This window comes from Sorghum bicolor, chromosome 3, assembly GCF_000003195.3.
Source record: "Sorghum bicolor cultivar BTx623 chromosome 3, Sorghum_bicolor_NCBIv3, whole genome shotgun sequence".
Classification (NCBI taxonomy): domain Eukaryota; kingdom Viridiplantae; phylum Streptophyta; class Magnoliopsida; order Poales; family Poaceae; genus Sorghum; species Sorghum bicolor.
Window position 1 is genome coordinate 59,410,559 of NC_012872.2, and position 14,760 is coordinate 59,425,318.

The 14,760-nt window shown below is 47.0% G+C and overlaps 1 long non-coding RNA gene and 1 pseudogene across 1 annotated transcript; one reads left to right on the top strand and one right to left on the bottom strand.

The window, feature by feature from the left end:
- On the bottom strand, positions 898-2,941 carry LOC8061861. Its single transcript, XR_002451699.1, has 4 exons — positions 2,761-2,941; positions 2,232-2,673; positions 1,499-2,155; positions 898-1,400 (listed from the first exon to the last, which is right to left on the bottom strand). It is a non-coding gene; the product is annotated as an uncharacterized LOC8061861 (long non-coding RNA).
- Positions 7,634-10,785, top strand: LOC8068014 (annotated as a pseudogene).

The following is a 14,760-nucleotide window of genomic DNA, read 5'->3' on the forward strand; positions in this document are numbered from 1 at the left end:
CATATGTGACCCAAACTCATAACTTTACTCATACAAGTTAGAATTACACGTTTCGCGTGTTTAGCAACGTTGTATGAATTCTGATTTCATGATGTATTGTTTAAATCTCTGAGCCAGAAATTATTGTGAAGACGATGCAATAAGTTGTACACTATATTTTATTGTAACATATGGGCATATTTACTAAATACATTAAGAAAAATAAGAACCAAAACAGAAAATATCATGTCAGCAATCAAATTTGGCAGTCTTCACCTCCACCACATCCATCATAACCATGGCAACACTGTGTTGTCTTCTGTCACCGTTGATCATACCATTAGTGTAAACAATGATAAAAATATAGCCAACCAAGATTTCAACGAACCCAGATCTCGTACTAGCTTCTGAAAACCATAATAGTTATTCGTCCCAATTCTCAAATACTGTATTCAAAAATTGCTGAAAGAACGTTAGGGAGGCCGCGCTATGAGTCCATTCCAAATATACTCTTGCGCCACCATCCATCAACGCAACCACAAGCCTCAAACACATGTCGTCAATGCTGGCTCACCATAGTTTGGGTAAAGAGAAAGCAAGAGAACTGCCAAAAAAAAGGTCAACATCAAAACAACAAAGCTAGGGATACAAAACCCATAGCCAACCACGCTCTCCATGGAAGCAATCACTAGAGTAAGGTGACAAAACAGAAGATCCACCATTGTCTCTATAGCTGAAGGCCATGAAAAACAAATATTATGTTTGGATGAAACCCTAAACAACTCCGAGATCTAATAAAAGAATAGAATCCCGCTATCTTGACGCCAATTTAGCATACTAGTACAATGCCCGTGCTAACGCCACGGTTTTATTCTAAGGATGCACTTAAAAACAACAATTTTCAACGAAACAACGATATTTTTTCTATAGTTTTTTGAGCATTCATATAATCCAGAATACACTCATAAATAAGGAATAATAAAGCCATGTCTCATATACTACAAATAAGTTCTTAATTGCTTAAGCAGATCTCGGAGTTCTTCAGGGATGATGATTGCTTAAGCCATGTCTCTTAGTAGGATGAAGTAGCATGAATCTGGACTGTTGCCATACCCAATGGTTGTTGCACTAAATCCTCCCCACCGGTAGGACCCACTGGTTGCTCCAGTAAATCCTCACCATTAGTAGGAGACGTTGACTCTTTGGGACTGTCATTGTAGGGCATGAACTTATTCCATCCAGTTTCTCCTTTGGGATTTAATAAAGGATATGCTGATGGATCATAACACCCATGATAAGCTTTGATATAGCGCATCTTCTCTCCTTTAGGGTATACAATAACACTCCTATCAAAACATCTTTGGGGGTCATCTCCATCGGTCCAGATAGCAGCAACTTGTGAGGTAGTAGGGGCATTATACCTTAAAAAATTATGCACAAATTAAAAAAAGAGGAAGTAGTATATTCGTTGGTTGTTAAAAAAAATTAAAATTAACATGTAATGGAGAAGAGGTTGTACCTTCGTTGGTCAGGTGTCACATTAGTGTTGAGCTCAATTACATAATCACCAAGATTCGGAATAGAGCCAGCTCTATTAAAGGTTTGTACATAAGGGTTATTTGCTTGTAGTATCCTGAGCACATTTCTTACAATATTTATATCAAGATCAGGTGACCTTTTCACTCTATGAGACAATGTATCTGCTTCTTCTGTGTCATAAAAGTAGAGTTGCAGGTGACGTGGCTCTTTTGACCCTGGCAGTAAATGGTCCAGACGATGATACATTCACCATGTACACGAAATGTATATATGCCGGTACCTGCCGCTGTGCAGTATCTCCGGTCCAGTGTAACTCCGAGACTTGTGAATGAGAAGTGAGAGTTGAAGTACCGTATGTGTTTTATGAAATATTTTGCATCAGTATCCACCGGACTCGTGAACAACCTCTTCAACTCAGCAGGTACATCATTGATATGCACTTTTATCTTTCCCATTCTACAACAGAATCCAGGTGGTTCGCCTTCAAATCTCATGGCTCCACAATATCGGCAGTCAGGAACCTTTTTCAAAACATGGTGCTCTTCCGGCAAGTTATGGTAGACAAAATCATATGGGTCATCAGCTACAGTTTTGCCATTGCAATCGTCGTTGACACGATATGACTCAAATGCACATTCTGTATATTGAAAAATATGTCAATGTGGCAGTCACTCCACATGGTTAGAAATAACAATTTATTAAGTAATAGTTACCTTCACCAAGAAACTGCATAGTCTCAAAATCTTTAGGACCATCTTCTTCTATGACAAATTCCTCTTCTATATCACTTAGATGATCTATTTCACATGCGCTTGAAATTAACAGGATGCATGCAACAAAATGCCAACTAAAGAAAAAAACTGCATTGGTTAAGTGATTTGTAAAACCAACCTTCATCATCAGATTCATGGTTTGTAGGTTCGAATAAAACAATGTCAAATTCGATTTCATCGTTGGTGTCTACACATCTGATCACAGGTATATGGTTAACATTTTCTTCCTGGGCAACAGTAGGGCATGCTCGGCGGTTGTTATCCGCTGCTCTTGCTTTTTTGTATTGTCGCCTCTGTTTTAGCAATTTTGCCTTGGCTGTCGCATCCATGTTTAGGTACCAGTTTCGTTTGCTGAGCAGTTTGGCAGTGCTTGAGCTGACACCTGATCACCATTGAACACAAAGAGATATATTTGACCCAATCTCCACCCCATCGAAATTTACAATGTCCTAGTTAGATGTTAGCATACCTGTATTTATTATGGTGCTGTTTGAACCTTCAGTCGCCAAAGGCGTCAATGGTGGTCTTTGTTTCCTGACGTACTCATCATTCCTATGTAGCCAGTCATTGCACTCAAGTGGATCATCATTTTCCTTGTCATGATATATTGATGCTTGGCAAATGGCTGAAACACCAATTTCTTGTGGTGATTTTCCTCCTGCAAGTTTTAATATTCAATTAAACTGCACATACCAGAGGTATATTTATTCTGTAGTATTATAATCAATTGCATTAACAAAAACCACGTACCCAATCGAGATGGGGCCAAGGTGGAATATACTGCTTCTGTCATGCTAACATCTGTGCAACTGGATATAGGTTCTACATCAGATGGTTCTGCGTGTATAAAAATTAACCGTGTTACTCATTTCGATGCATAAACAAAGAAGAATAGTATACATGATCAGTTTGCGGATACCATGATCAGGAGTCTTGAGTATTGACGGTGTTTTTTTCCTCGCACGGTATTCACGTTGCTTTCTATTCCGCTCCTCTCTTTGTTTGTTGGATTCCTCGGCCCTTTTTCGTGCGCGATATTCATGTTGTTTTCTATTCCTCTCTTCCCTTTTTTTCTCTCTTCATCATTTGCAGGTGTTGTCTCTTCTACTGTGATGTATAATGTGTGTCACAGTTTCGCTAAAAAATCATAGAAACTGACGATGGACGATGTCAACTAACATACCTCGTCCGATGATGTTTGATATGTCGCCAAATGTAGTGCGGGTTGGTTGTCTATCCCCCATGGAAGACCACTTAATACCCTGTAAAATAGTTATTATTTATAAGTTTCAATTTGTACTTCTTTTCAGTTTGCAGTACTCGTAGCTTAAATTTTTAGCATTTTTTCCTCCTTCTTACAGCTCAATGACTTTTTACAGCAACCTCTTTATTCAATTCCTTGTCAAACCTATAAAAAAATAACATAGGTCCATGGAAAACATGAGGAAACAAAAATATTAGTAGAAGTACAATTACATAGCAGAACTTTTAATTTTATTACATACTGATTGTTTTATAGGTTGTGAACTACAAAAAAAATCTGAATCCAATATTTTTTTATGCCATCCAATAGTAGTACCACCTAGTAACATAGACGCAGTGTAGACTCATCCTGATTAGCCACTGCATCAACCTGATTAGCACTACTTGTTCCCCCAAACTCCACACTGCATTATTTTCCCCCAGATCGATGAAACCACCAATGGCGGCGTGGCCAAGGGCTTTTGCCAATAACATGTGGTTAAGAAATGTTTCTATTTTCTGAAATTTATACAGGTGATGACTATGTCAAACTACTAAAGTCCATATGGAGCACTGCTGCGTGATTTATTTTCTAAATAATATCTACTCACCTCACGTACTGTAGCAATCTCAACAAAAGCAGAGCAACGACGTGGTCTCATAATTCCTGGCAAATAAGTTCCCAAGATTAGAAAACCAAAGAAATTAAATAAGAGAAAGGAAGCAGAGCAACGACTTGTGAGCTCTGACTCTACGTGAGCAGAGAATGCAGAGATGCAGCAACAGGCCGCATGGACAGCCGTACCCATGCTTCTTCCAGATGAATGAACTTCCGTCGCAATGACTTCCGCCGTCGCAGTGACTTCCTCACGAGTTGTGGTCGCACGGCTGTCTCGCGGCACGGGCGGCGTGGCTGTGTTCCGGCGCGGCGCAGGCGGCGTGGCTGCGTTGCGGCGCCGGCGGCGTGGCTGCGTGGCGGCGGCGGGTAGGATTGCGAGAGTGCGAGCGGCGTGGCGCGGCGCGGGCGGCGTGGCTGCGTTGCGGCGTCGGCGGCGTGGCTGCTTGGCAGCGGCGGGCAGGTTTGCGAGCGTGCGAGCGGCGTTGCTGCGTGCGGGCGGCGTCGGTCCTTGCGTTCGTGCGCCTCGTGCTTCGCGCCTATTGGGTGCGGGATGGTAGAGGGCACTTCGTGTTACGTGCCTGCGTGGGTGCGGGACGGAAGAGGGATGAGTGATGAGTTCTGATCCCAGCAATATGGTACGTTAGATGCGAGTGAGTGAGAGAAAGGAGATTATTAGAGTTAATCTCGTCCGTACGTTTGAAATATTAGGTACTCATGTGTGTAATTTTGTGGGTGTACTTAGAAGAGTTGATGACTGTGGTGGACACTATTAGGTGTGGCTTTAGGATAGTTTTTTGGGTGCATTATATGTGGTAGAGAATCTAATCACCACTGATATATAATAATAGATATTGGGTTTATTTTTGTTTTCTTAAAAATTACCCACATTTGGAAAACAACATAAATTAGTATACATCCAAGTTATCTACCCATATTATTATGAAACATAAGCTAAAATAATTAAATTATGCACCATGCCGTTATGGTAGGTAATCAAAGCAACCCTTTAATTTTGCATCTAAAATACCACTTTTGCTAGTGTAAAAAGGTAAACTAAAAATAAATCTGATCAAATCTACGTCTAAATTAACAACACATGCCACCATGTGTTAAAACATATACATAATTTATTCCTTCGAATGCTTTTAAAGCTAAGGAGGCATATATGTTCTGTGATCACGCAGAGACGCAGAGTCAAATGTACATGCACGTATAAGCGTAAATGTATATTTTGTGGCTTATGAATCGTGAAAAGAATTTATTAATGAATTATATACCAATGACACTAAAAATTATCTTCTCCGAGCACCGGCCGTTAGTATTATGTCTTTTCAAACTAATGCTATGACAGTATGACTTTGACCAAACCAAGTCAGCAGTCAACACTCATCAAATTTCCAAATCGCATATATATGGACAACTACCCCTATCTGCTCCGGCCCCAGAACATGCAGAACGTGGCTATGGGCGCGGTGCGATCTCTTTCTTACGAGCAGAGGATATGGACGGTTTGACGTTTAATTTGAAAACTAAGCAATGGATCATAAGCCATAAGTCAGAGTGCTTGCTGGAGGCTGGAGGTGTACTCTATCCAGGGGCGAAGCCAGCCAAAAGTGGTGTCGGGGTCAGTACTGAGTTTTCACTAATTCATTGGGGTATGTTGACCCCAATAACAAAGCCTAGCTTCGCCCCTCACTCTATCTTATCTGCTGGACCTCGGAACGTGGTGTCATCTGCCTAACAGTGAACTTGAGTAAAATGCATCTGAGGTCTTTTAACTTGTACAAAGCTTTTAGCCAACAACTCTAAAAGTTGATTTTAAGGTTGATAAAATTTTTAAGTTACTCATTGCAGTTGCAAATAGTCATTCGGCCCTTAGATCTAACATGGCATACTGAGTCAATACTAGGATAGCAATTAAATTGCATTTAACCTCTTCTTCTCACCTCATCTCCCTATCCCTAGCCTCCTGACTCCTAAACTACCGTCGTCGCTGCCATGCTCTTGCTCGTCAGTGCCCTAACTCCTCTGCGTCTCTTGCGCTCTTTTGCCCTGTGCTCATAGGCCCATATGCGCTCGTTAGTCCTATGCAGTTGTTCGATAACCACGGCTCTACAACAATCTAGACCCATGCTGCATTCTATGCTCTCGTTGGGTCCTCTCCTCTCCTTCCTTCCCCCCCTCTTCCATGCTCCCTTCCTCGAGCAGCACCATGTATCACGTGGGCCGGTGAGTGTGGACACCGGTAAGCTATATGAGCGCTCCGCCACACACCGTATGTTCCTTTCATTGTAGGGGTGTTGCTAAGCGGCTAGTGCAACTGTATGGGGCCATCGGGCGAGCACGAGCACACAGGCCAGAGAGTGTGGGAGGCGCAGGGGGGCATTGGTGAGCGAGAGCATGGCGCATGGCGGTGACGGCATGTGTGAGTAACTTTTTGTGGATCTGAAATTGACTTTTAGAGTTGAAGTTTACAGACCTAATGAAACTCCACGCATAAATTTGTTTAGATACCCTGTGATTATAATAATTAGATTGTACAATCAAATTATGTTCTTATTAACATGACTAATTATATGATATTAGATTATTATAATCAAAATCCTTGATTATCTTAATCCCATAATGTAGGTGAGACCATGTTTTAGGAGATTATGGGCGTTGAAAGTCTAACTTGGCCCCGATTAATTGTTCAACTTGCCAAACTAAAAAATAAAATATAAAATTTTAACCGACCATAATCAACCACCGTATCTAGGGATCAAACACTCTGATCATACATATTCACATGTTTAATGGTTCTGGTGCATTTAACTCTCTGAACATTTGAGTATATTGCGGCTTCTCTCGGTGATGTGATTTGTAATTAAACGTGCAACAATCTTTCTGTGAAGGGATTTTTTGTAACAGTTTTTTTCTGACAATGGCTCGTTATGTAATTAATTTGAGCCATGACCTTTTAGCCAAAATATAAACCAAGTGTATGATTAAAAAGTTATGGTTAAAATGCTTTTTTATTGTGATGCTTAATAGCTCGTAGATTTTGCTACATACTATACTCTAGCAAACAGGCTAAGGCCTTGTTTAGTTCCCAAAAAATTTTATAAATTTTTTTCAGATTTCTCGTCACATCAAATTTTTAGATGTATGCATGAAGTATTAAATATTGACGAAACAAATCTTCTATAAGTGTCAATTTCTTAAAAAAATTTTAAAACTAAACAAGGGCTAACTTCTAGTCTTCCCGCGGTCAAGTCAAGGAAGATTCGATGGCCCACCACGCATAAGGGAAGCTTCGTGGTGGGCCTGTGGCTGTGGGGTGTTGTCGTGTGTGAACCGCCGAACACTGACCCCCACCATCAGCAGTCAAGTACAGAGACTTGAGCCATGCAGTCCAGAGCAGGCTTCTCTTAGGACGTCAGCTCTGGCCCTCCGACTCCGAGATATAAAAACACCCAGGCGCTTGTGATGCCACACCTCGCCACCGCCACCGTGGGCTTCGTTTCCGTCGCCCTGCCACTGCCAACCAAAATGGCAGCTCACAACTCGGCCGCTTGCGGCTTTCGCGTGCTCCTCCTCCTCCTCCTGTCCACTGCCACTCTCTCCGCCTCAGGCTCCTCCCTCTGCACCATGCCCTCCCCTGCTCCCAAACACCAGCCAGGCGGCGAGGACGCCCTCCCGCTCCTCGGCTCCTTGGAGCTCAACGCCGGCTACTTCTTCGGAGGCGAAGATCTCCAGTTCACCAAAGATGAGGGCAACGAGACGTCCTACTCCTATGTCACCCGCTCCTTCTCTTTGCTCCTCCTCCACGCCTATCGAACATCTGACACCGCCGTTTTCCACGTCGCCGCCATCTTAACCCTTTCCGGCGGCCGCGACAAGGAGAGCCACTACATGGGATCCCATCGGCGGCGACACCACCATCGCTACGTGGGCAGTCACTCTGTCACTTTCTCCGTCGAGGGTTACTACACCAACGGCACCACCTCCGCGGAGCTTTGCATGGCTGGCACAGGCTCCTATTCCGACGAGAACGGCTCCACCAACAAGCGCCTCCCCGGCGTCGACCTCTACCTCCGCGTCCCCAACCCGTCCAGCATCACGGACCCCTTCATCACCGGCGGCGTCAGGGGCACTGGCTTCAACACCATCTCTCTCGTCGCGTACGTCGAAGACGACAGCGACACCTACAACTATGGCGCCAAGAGCGCCTCCTGCTCGACGCCGCCGCCATCTTCTGCCGCGGCCGCGAGGGGCGCGCTCCAGGCGCTTGGCCCCAGCTTCTCTTGCGCGCACCTCAAGGAAAGTCTCGCGACCTCTTACAAGCTGCGGGACGGCGACGGCGCACACGCGCCGGTCTCCTCGCCGGAGCGGCGCCTGCACATCAGCGAGGTGCAGTGCACCGCGGACGGGTCCGTGCGCGCGTACGCGGCGTTCTCCAACGATACGCAGAGCTGGAGACGTCTGCAGCCACGCTCACCCTTCGTGGCCAAGGACGAGGCGGTTGTCGCCGAAGGGCAGTGGGACTCAGCTCGGAGCATGCCTCTGCCTCAGGGCGTGTCGTGTGGTGAGCTCTGGGGCGTCCATGGAGGTGAACAAGGAGTGCGACATGGGCATGAGCTTCTGGTTCCCGGGAGTCTGGACGATTCGGGACCGGAGTGCCGTCGCCGGCATGCTTTGGAACTCGAGCAAAGCGGCTGGTGGCTCTGGTGTCAGCGGTGTGATATCAGCGTCGAGCATCGATGTCAGCATCCATAGAGGCAACTTCTCAGACGTTAAGTACGACTACGACTACACGATGGTCGAGGAGGCGAAGAAGCACTATCTCCAGGATCGTGTATTGAGCAAGCCCAAGACGAAGGTTAAGGGCCCGTTCATTGCTCCTAACTACACCGATCATGACTTCGAGTTCCATTTCTACGAGACTAAAAGCATGATGCTGCTGAGTGGAGACGCCTACCCGGTTACGATCGGCTCGGCGATGGTCTATGGTGATCAGCTGGCCGCGGCCGATTCCTTCTCCCGGAACGCCGTGGTTGACATGAATTCGCAGGAGCTGTTGAACGTCAGCTACGACATACGTGAGCGGGTTCCACCTACGGGCTGGGTGCGTCCCAAGAACCGGTCGTACGGGGTCACCCTTGAAGAGCGGCGAATGACAGCAGAGGGTGTCTTTGATCCGAAGACAGGCATCCTGTGCATGATCGCCTGCCGAGAGTACAACAGCTCGACGACGGACTGCCAAATACTGATCACCGTTTATTTAGCTTCGCTGGACGGCAAGGCTCATGGCCATGGAAGGGGAGCGATCAGCAGCCTGAGAGACAAGGCGACGGACCCTCTCTTCTTCGAGAAGGTCGACATCAGGTTGTTCGGGATGTACAGCGGCCAGATCTCGGAGTCGATCTCGAGGATGGACTTGGAGAGCATCCTGCTGGTGATCTCGACGACGCTGCCGTGCGTCTTCACCGTCCTGCAGATCTTCCACGCCAAGAGGAGACCCGAGGCGGCGGCGGCCACCTCGGTCGCCATGCTCGTCGTGCTGGCCCTGGGGTACGTCGCCCCTCTGGTGGTGAGCTCCGAGGCTCTGTTCCTGAGCAGGAGGAGGCAGTACGTGCCATTGCCGTTCCAGAGCTACGTGCCGTACGAGCTGAGCCAGGCGATGCTGAGGGCGCCCACTCTGATCGCCTTGCTGCTCCAGCTGCGCCTCGTCCAGCTGGCCCTGTCGGCACGGAAGGCGGACGCCGACCGGAACAAGGCCGAGGCGTCATCTTCGGTCGCCGAGAGGAGAGCGCTGTGGCTATGCGCGCCGCTGTACCTGATCGGCGGCGCACTGACCATCATCGTCCACGTCGTGGACGCGCTCCGAGCAGCGCGGGAGGAGTCCCTCACCGTCCGCGTCGGCCCGGAGCCGGCGACGCTGTGGGAGGACCTCGTGTCGTCCGCGGGCCTGGCGCAGGACGCGTTCCTGCTCCCGCAGGTCGTCATGAACGCGCTCTCGCCCGGCGGCGCGAGCAGCAGGGTCAGAGCACTCTCGCCGTGGTTCTACATCGGCGGCACCGTGGTCCGGGCGATGCCCCACGTGTACGACGTGATCAGGGCGCAGGGCTACGTGCCGAGCTCGAAGCCGTCCTACGTCTACGCGAGCCCGCGCTACGATCGCTACGGCGTCGCCTGGGACGTCGTCGTGCCTTGCGCGGCGGCGCTGCTCGCCGTGCTGCTCTTCTTGCAGCAGCGGGTTGGTCTGGCGCCACCACCCTTGTTCCGTTCGCCGAGGAGGCTGGGAGAGTACCAGATGGTCTCGCCTCTTTAGATGATGATATGATGAAGGGTTTTGCTTCGCACACGTACGTTATGGTCTACGTCTCGCGTGTCTCTTCCGCACCATCATCGTGGGCTCGTTGTCGTTGTGCATTTCTTTATCGCACTCGCACCCGTTTGTCGTCATGAAAAGTCTTCGTTGGATAATGGAGCACTATCCGCTATGCAGGGTAAGAATAATGTATATTTTATTTGAGGAGCCTCTATTATATTTCTCAAGTAGCGGGCTTTCTTCATGTCTGAATAGTTGACGTTTACTTTGAAAAGCAAGCAGCATTAGAGACCGATGGACTGGGTCGGTCAACTGTGCTAGACCGCGAGGTGTTACCGGGCATCAACTATGCATAATTACTCTCTCGTTTTGTAATGAACAATGATTAGAACATCTATCATCAGATTAGCAGCAGAAATCTAACAAATTGCTTGCCTAATTAACATAGCGGTTTACATGAAAAACTTTCTTAAGGTGGACCATGGGACCGACCAATCCACACCAAACTTCCAATATAATCAATAATGGGTGCAATGAATCTTCTCTATAGCATCTAGAGGATTACAACAATAACAACACATTCATCAAGTTACAAGCTTGGGATAAAATATAACCACAACCTTCTAACAAGAGAAATAACAACACCAAGTAGAGAAATCACAGATTATATCCTCCTAGACAATCAGTTCATATCTCATAAACTACATATCCAATGTGCACTAATTTTGATAGGCATGTAGATCTACGAGTCCCCCTGGACCCCAGTCAATTGAACACTGTTTCACCGTCCAAATCAATCATCTACCAGAACTGGAAACTGTTTTAACTAGAGCTTCTCTAATATGATGCTCTCTGCTCAACCAATCTTCAAACCAACCGAATAGATCAAAGTAATCTAAGTGTAGAATGAGCTCATCAAGTTTGATACCTATCCAATTACATTTGAGCCTTCAATCACAAGTTTGAAGATGGCTGGTTCAGAGCCATACCAAAACTGGATAAATTTGCTTCGTCTTTTTCTTCCTCTCTTCTCCCTCACGTTGTGTCATGTGTGTATTCTACCTCTCACTCTCCAAGTGCAGCAACAACTGTCACTCCTTCTCAACAAACAATCTCAACCATTGATTTCAATTAAAATCAATTGTGCATAAACACTGAGCTTGTGGGCTGTTTTTGATGTGCTCCAAATAATCGTCCATATGGTGGGATAGCTCAACAATTATTGCTACTCCATCTGTCCACAAAAGGATATAACTATGGGATTTATATAAGCTTAACTTTAACAAAAAAAATATAGTGAATAGTATTAATATATTTATGTCTCCAATTAAATTTACTATAAAAACATATTTTATAATTAATTTAATAGTAATTATTTTGTATCATAAATGTTAGCACTTTTTTAGTTGGCTATGGCCTTGTTTAGTTTACCCAAAAAACCAAAAACTTTTCAAGATTCTCCGTCACATCGAATTTTGCGGCACATGCATGGAGTATTAAATATAGATGAAAACAAAAACTAATTGCACAGTTTGTCTGTAAATCACGAGACAAATCTTTTAAGCCTAGTTACTCTATGATTAGACAATGTTTGTCAAATAAAAATAAAAATACTACAGTGTCAAAATCTAAAAACTTTTTGATCTAAACAAGACCTATATATATGGGCATGCAGCCGTAGGCACGGTGGCCCGATCTAAAGCCCACCTTTTTGGCCTTGTCCAAGCACGCTCAGCCCGATGCTTGCCTGCCGCACAGCAGGGCCTGCATGGCTCGCCTGCTAGACCTACCACGGCGACCATTGTTCAACGGCTAGCGTGGTGTGGCTCGCTTGCCCGGCTGCAACGACTGGGGGATGCTCCAACAGATCTCTGGCTCGGATTGTCATGAATCAAGTGGTGGCATGAAAAAAACTGTCGTGGAGGCGGAAATGGATTGAAGCAGTCCCTCATTTCTTTGGGGAGGGGGGAGTAGAGATTTCAGAAGATTTAGAAAAAAAAATATGGAAAGAGGACGAGGAGATCTAGTAAAGTTGTTTTTTTTTGGGGGGGGGGGGGGGGGGGGCAAGGCTAGTGGAAGCTGTTCTTTTAAAGCTTATTCTACGATGTTTTTGAAGAGAGAATATATGATTTCTCAATTTGGTGGAGATTAGCCATGGCTGAGGTTTTTGCATGGAAAAATAGCATGCATCTCGTCCGCGTATAACCCGTAGTGTCCCTTTTTCGTTACTCCCAAGTCTTAGTTAAAAGAGCTAGGAAGCAGGCAATCAGATACACTTGCTCCCTTGATACTTCCATAAAAAGCAACATCGCCCCGTCAGAGCAAAGTGGTAGTGGAGCAAATATGCTAGATTATCAGATCGTGGACAGAACTTGTACGTTCTCCGTCCGTCGGGTCCTGCAGGAGCTGTCAGTAACTAATTGCAGCACTTGCTAACAGAATTTGAAGCACACAGAGACTGAACAAAAGATAGGTAGGCAGAGCAGATGGTCTCTCTCCTTCGTTTTTGACCGTGACGTAACTAATGCATGTGACCACTAGCTTTTGAAGGAACCACGAAAGTTCTAGCCTCTAGCTTCAACGTTCTAATAGCCAATCGATCGGTCAGTCATCGCCTCATTGGAGTCCCTATCCTCTTCACCGTCACCGGCACGGCTAGCTCCCACCGGCCACCGGCCCACCGCTACTTAAAACGCCAGCCACACACCGGCGGGAGCAAGCATCCACAATATAATTCGTACGCCCGAGACGCACGCAAACATGGCGCCACAGCCCAGCAAACACGGCCGTTGCGCTCGCCAGCTGATCTTCTTCCTCCCCACCCTCCTCCTGTCGTCATCAACCGCGGCCCTCGCCGCCGTTGTCCCCACCGCCTCCTACTCCTCCCACTGCGCCTCCCCGTCCCCATCTCCCGACCGTCACGCCGACGACTCCAACGACGCTGATCTCCTCAGCTCCTTCCACCTCCAGCCCACCACCGGCTTCTTCTCAGGCCGCGGCGCGGACAGCCTCTTCTCCCCAAACAGCTGTGACGGCGCCCTCCACGGCGCCCGCCGCTCCTTGTCATTCCACCCCCGCGGCGTCTCCCGAACTGCCGATCCCACCTTGCTCCACCTCACCGCGACGATCACGCTCTTCGGCTGCCGTGCCAAGACCTCCGACTACGAGTACGACGGCCGCCCAGAGAACCACCGGCGCAATAACCGTTCATCCAGTTCCACCGTCTCCTTCGACCTCGACGGCTACTACTCCACCAACTCCTCCGAACTCTGCGTGGTCGGCACGGGCACCGAGGCCGCTGGCGACGTACGGATGACGGTCCACTTCGCTTCGTTCGGAGAGGCGCAGGGGTTCGGGTTCGGGCACGGTAAGGGGAGGATCAGCAGCCTCAGAGACAGCACCGACGATCTCTACTTCGAGACGAGGAACATCACCTTCTTCGGCATGGGTAATGGCAACCAGCAGCAGCAGCAGCAGGTGTCCGCGTCGATCTGGAGGACGACGGACCTGGAGCGCATCGTCACAGTGGCCTCCGCGATGCTCTTCTGCGTCTTCGCCGGCCTTTGGAGCCTCCGAGCCAGTAGGAACCGCGAGGAACCTCCTGCCATGCACGTTGCTGTTATTTCCCTGGGGTGCGTCGCGTTGGAGTTCATCCTGTCGCACTGGGTGTTTTTCCTTGTCACGTTCGTTCACATGTTTAGCTAGTAGTGACCTGAGGCATGCACACGGTCATATCGAGGCGACGAGGCTGATCCTTCAGTTGGTTGTCGTCTGATATTGTACGCTGTGTCTGTGTGGAGACTTAGGTATATATGCTTAACAGTCCTATTTGTAATCTATTGGTCGTATACTTTACAGAATCAAATTTCTGCAACATTTATTTTCAGTTTTTCACGCAGCACAAAACATCGTCTTGCGCTGTCTTTGTCAACCAGATATGGCGTCATGTCCTTACTTTTTTTAATATGAGTTAAATGCATCAGGGGCTCGAACTTATATAAGTGTATGTCATGTAGATCCATGAACTTTGAAAATGCATTTCTGGTCCATAAACTTGTTAAGTGGTACACATAGGTCCCTAAACTTTGAAAATGCATTTATGTGCCCCTAAACTTGTTAAGTGATACACCATAGACCTACACTTACCACATAGACATTTTTTTGATGTGGCATTGCTACGTGGCAAAAAAAATATACACCAAACCATCCTGAAACCCAATCTGCGTCGTCGGCGTTGGTGTAGGAGCCACCTCCGCACAGGACAACGATGGGAGCATCAATAGCTAGAGGGGTGA